This window comes from Teleopsis dalmanni, chromosome 1, assembly GCF_002237135.1.
Source record: "Teleopsis dalmanni isolate 2A chromosome 1, ASM223713v2, whole genome shotgun sequence".
In the NCBI taxonomy this organism is placed as follows: domain Eukaryota; kingdom Metazoa; phylum Arthropoda; class Insecta; order Diptera; family Diopsidae; genus Teleopsis; species Teleopsis dalmanni.
Genome location: NC_051846.1, coordinates 114373799 through 114379798, shown reverse-complemented (window position 1 = coordinate 114379798; position 6000 = coordinate 114373799).

Here is a 6000-nt window from a genome sequence, read left to right as displayed (position 1 = left end):
ATAGCAGAGCAACGCAAATTTTGTTTTGTGCTTCTGCTCTCATAAGTGCTCCGACAAATTCAGAGCAGAAGCAGGAGCAATAATAAAAACTACGAAATAGCATAGCATTTTTAATCACTGGTAAAAACAAATAATTACACCAAAAACTAATTTGACTCTTTTCTTGTACGGTCTCCATTCGTAACAAGCAAATCTGTTTTTTGTTTTCATTTTTGTCCTTCATTCATCAATAGTAAAATTTTTGGAAAGAACAAGCATAAGCGCGACCGATCTAGCAGCAGCGCAGAAAGAAGTAAAATCTTCACTCCGCCCTCCCGTACCATTTGCTGAAAATTTAAAAATTGAGTCATTGTGACTCTATAATATTTTTACTCAATTCTCAAAGCTATTCTGTTTGCAGAAACATCTGTTATGCATATTTTTTACTTAATATATGTAAAGCGCCTTTTTTGAGTGCAATTTTACAAAGAAGCTATGCAAATATTTATCTACAAGTTCGCTAATCACGTTAAGCTAAACAAAATTATTGTTCATATTTCCTATAATTCTAATTTTAAATAAATAGTTTTAAGTTAGTAAAATTATAGGTCGATTTCAGGTACCTAGTAGCTACTACCTACCTTTTAATATTGAGTATTAATCCTAAGTTTTAGAAATATAAATATTTAAATTTTATGACTAAATTTGTTACACAAACAGATAAAATTTTTTTGCGAGTGCAAAAGTTTTCATGGTTTAATATTATATTATTGTTAAGCAATGTCGAGAAAAATAATTTCTGGAACACCTTTACCCTCTCATACATAGTTATCATTTTCTTTGATTTGTTTAAGCAATAATTATATTGAAAAACGAAATTGCAACTCATAATTAGTTGCTCTTGCATAATAAATTCTTAAAATCATATTAATTTTTAAATGCTTACTTATTTGTCACACTCAGAAATAATTTATAAATCCCTTGCATCGTTTTAGTGTCGATGTCGGTGCTTATGAGTATCATATGATCAGAGTATAAATCAATATAAGTGCTGTCAGCTGTTTGTATGACTCAGGTCAAAGAATACTTGTACTTTGACTTGTATTCTTTGACTCAGGTTAAAGTCAAATCAACGAAAACTTGAGTCAGAATCAAAGAATATCTGTATAAGAAAAGAAACTCTTTGCTCTCTGAGAATAACGTGAGAAATTTTTGTCGAAAATTCATTTTTTATAACATTTTGGTCACACATATTCTATGCATGTTATTTCACCAAACTTACGTCAAACTTCGCTCTTTTAGGGCTGCAGTATTATTTTTTTTTGCATACATTTTACAAAAGGAATATTACTATTTTTTATTTTAGTATAATAAATATGTTTAGTAATATTAATAAAGAAAACTGGTTAAAATAAAAGTTATGTTTATCTATAAATTAAATCTATTTGTAAAATTATATAAATCTATACTTTACAATAAAATATGTTCGATAGATTCGAATACATTAAAAGCAGTTTGTAAATTTATAAGTGATAAAAAAAAGCATTTGAGGCAATAAATATATTTTATAATATATTTTATTATTATGCATCTTTAGTTTTGTGTTATTGTTCTGTTTTAGTTGCTAAATACACAACGATAAAATTGATTTAAAATATAGTTCGGTGAAGTGATTTTATTATTTTATATCGCCATTCACAAAAAGAATTAATATAGAATAAGTAAATTTTTATAATATGTTTACTGTTTTGTTAAATATTTTTTTAATTTCATTCAAAATAATTTTGGAATAAATAAATGTAATAAAAAAGTGTATACAATTTTAAGTGAAAATATTCAAAAAATTTTACTACTAATTTTATTTAGCACATCGAAATACGAAGTGTGGTGAAAGGGGTTTTATAATTGATCATAGTGAATTTTTATTCAATATTGGCAGAGAAGTTGCCGGAGACAGCTGACAGTGGTGGTTGTGTGGATTTTTTTTTTTAATTAATTTGAACTGAACAAATTAGGAAAATTTCTGTGCTCGAAATAAAACGAATAAATTATAAAACGACAAACGCAAACGTATTAAGGAACACGATTTAAAAATATGCACCTGGAATGTCGGAACTCTTTACAGAGAAGGTGCATCTATACAGCTGGTTAATGTGCTCAAGGAATATAAGGCTGACATTACCGCTCTCCAGGAAATGCGATGGACGGGATAAGGATGCTCTAAACGAGAACATTGTGACATCTACTATAGCTGCCATGCAACAAAGCACGAGTTTGTAGTCGGATTTGCGGTAAGCCGAAAGCTAAGAAATTTGGTCTCAACGTTTACACCAATAAACGAAAGGCTCGCAAAAATCCGGATTAAGGCAAAATTTTTCTTCATCACTCTAATATGTGCGCATGCCCCGACGGAAGATAAAGATGACGACACCAAGGAAATTTTCTATGAACAGCTTGAGCAAGCATATGAACGCTGTCCCCATCATGACATCAAAATCGTTGTTGGAGACTTCAACGCAAAGGTGGGTAAAGAAGGTGTCCTTGGTGCCACTGTCGGAAAGTTCAGCCTTCACACGAAAACTTCTGATAATGGAAGAAGGCTGATTGATTTCGCCGCGGCTAGAAACATGGTGGTTAGTAGTACCAGATTCCAACATCTCAACATACATAAGACAACATGGCTGTCACCGAATTAAAACTCAAGATCTCAAATTGATCGCGTTGTGATAGACGGAAGGCATGCTTTCAGTGTCTTGGATGTACGTACTATCCGAGGAGCCATCATCGACTCGGATCATTACCTTGTTGCATCCAAGATCCGCACACGTTTATGTGCGATGAGAAAGGTACGTGAACAAGCAGAGCGAAAGCTAGACGTCGAAAAGCTGCAATCACAACAGACAGCTAATGACTTCGCTACTCGACTCTCCCAATATCTGGAAAATTCATCTGAAGAAGCCGATATATGCGCGCAATGGAACCACATCTCCAACTCTATGTGTATTGCTGCAGAAGAGGTGATCGGCTATCACCGTATACAAAGAAACAGCTGGTACGACCAAGGGTGTCGCAATGCTACCGCAGAGAAAGACGCAGCATATCAAGCCATCCTGCGGTCAGTTGCGACGCGTGCTGTTAAAGAGCGATATCGGCAAAAGAGAAGGGAAGAGAAACGTCTTTTCAGGCGAAAAAAGAAGGAAACAGAAAGACGTGAGTACGAAGAGCTTGAGAAGCTAGACGACAAAAATATGGCTCGAAAATTCGATCAAAAACTTAAAAGCCTGACAAATGGTTATAAACCCGGAGCTAATTCCTGCAAAGATGAAAACGGTGATCTGGTGATAGATGTCCAAAGCCTGCTTAATATTTGGAGGGATCACTTCCCGAAACTATTAAATGGCGGTAGTAGCAATGTGACTGAAAGCGAAGATGATCCCGAATTTTCAATCGTTGACGATGAAATAATCGTTCCGCCTCCCGATCATAATGAAGTTAAAACAGTTATAACGCGGCTCAAAAACAACAAAGCTGTAGGCGCCGATGGTTTACCGGCTGAGCTGTTTAAAGCTGTTGGCGAAGAGCTATCAAAATGCATGCTACAGCTAATTCGCAACATTTGGTCGGATGAATGCATGCCCAACGATTGGAATTTAAGTGTGCTTTGCTCAATCCACAAAAAAGGTGATCCTGCAAACTGCGCCAACTACCGCGGGATCAGTCTTTTAAATATCGCATATAAGGTTCTATCAAACGTACTATGTGAAAGATTGAAGCCAATCGTCAACCAACTGATTGCACCTTATCAGTGTGGCTTCAGACCTGGCAAATCCACTCTAGACCAAATACTCACAGTGCGTCAAATCCTGGAGAAGACTCAAGAAAAACAAATCGAAACACACCACCTATTTGTCGACTTCAAAGCTGCTTTTGACACTACGACTAGAAGCACACTCTATGCCGCTATGTCTGAATTTGGTATCCCAGCAAAACTTATACGGCTATGTAAAATGACGTTGAGCAACACCACCAGCTCCGTTAGAATTGGAAAGAACATCTCTGAGCCGTTTGATACCAAACGAGGTTTCAGACAGGGTGACTCCTTGTCGTGTGACTACTTTAACCTAATGTTGGAAACGATAATTCGAGCAGCAGATTTAAACCGTACTGGCACAATATTCTAAAAAAGTGTAATGCTGCTTGCGTATTCCGACGATATTGATATCATTGGTCTGAACACCCGCGTCGTCAGTGCGGCATTTTCCAACTTAGAAAAACAAGCAAAACAAATGGGTCTTGTGGTAAATTAGGACAAAATAAAGTACTTTCTGTCAACAAACAAATCTCCTGAGCGTCTTGGGACCTACGTCACTGTTGACAATTATAAGTTCGAAGTTGTGAAAGACTTCGTTTATTTAGGAACCAGCTTAAACACCAAAAATGACGTCAGGCTAGAGATTCAACGAAGAATTACTCTTGCCAACAAATATTACTTCGGGCTAAGTAAGCAATTGAGAAATAAAGCCCTCTCTCGACAAACAAAAATCAGGCTCTACAAATACCTTATCATGCCTGTCGTGCTGTATGGTGCAGAAGCTTGGACAATTACCAACAGTGATGAGAAGGCGTTAGGAGCATTCGAGAGAAAAATTCTTCGGAAGATCTATGGTTCCTTACGCGTTGGCGACGAGTATCGATTAAAATGGAACGATGAGCTGTATGAGCTATACCGCGATATTAACATAGTTAAGCGCATAAAAATTCAGCGGCTACGCTGGCTTAGTCATGTTGTGCGAATGGAAGAAAGTGCTCCGACTAGAAAGGTATTTGATTCGGTACCCGCAGGTGGAAAACGCGGTAGAGGACGTCCGCATCTTGGGTGGAAGGACCAGGTGACCAACGATTTGGGGGCGCTCGGTACTACCAACTGGCGTCAGAAAGCAACTAATCGGGCTGACTGGCGGAGGCTACTCGACGCGGCCAAGGACGACACACGTCTGTAATAGCCAACTAAGTAAGTAAGTATTATAAAAATTATTCGTAATTTAAATCACTTGCGTAAAATAATATTGACTCTTAAATTGTATCTTGTTATAGTTTTATAATTCATCATCATTAATGCCAATTTGTTTAAAATAAAACATTTGCTTAACTTTTTAACATATGTATTTATTAAAGGCATTTGTTTAAAACAATATATTTTATTTGCGTACATAATGAATAATATTTATATAACATAATATAAGTCTTTTTTGAATAATAAACTAAAAATATGTTGAATATATTAATAAAATCTGGGACTATATAATTGTACAGGCTAATTATAAATATTATATAGCATATTTACATACAAAAAAAATTTAAAAACAATATAGCATTTTACTTAATAAAAAAATAAAAATATGATGTAGTACTTAATTTTGAGAAATATTTTTATAATAATAACATGAAATTAATCAAATTTTTATTTACAAAAGACAGGTGAAAGTGTATGTAGTTAATTAAACCGAAAGGCTATCGCATTTATAGATATATTTTCTTATATATTTATACCTATTCAAAAAAATTTCTATATCTGACTTTGTACATTTGAAAAGAGTACAAAGAAAATGCGTGTCAGAATTTACATATGGCTTACCCTTAGAAATTTCTGCCTGAAATCAGGGGTACTAAGATCCCTATTAAAATATTTTAAAGTAAAATGAATTCGCATTCTTATGAAAAGAATAAATAAACTGTCTGGTTTGCAATTTTGGCAGCAAGTATATGGGCGTATGTTAGCCAACTTTTTATATAAAAATTGAGCTATACCTACTTTAGAGTAATTTTTTTTCAAAATAAGTACAAAATTCTGCATCTAATCTCTTAATATAACAAATAAAGTCGCTAGGAGGATGTTCCAAGCTGCAACTATCAAATTCTTTTTCAAGTGTGAAGAGGTAATAACTTGAAACATTATTTGCGTAAGGTAGTGAAGCAAGACAATGATGTGACTTGAATATTTTTAAGTACATCCCACCACAA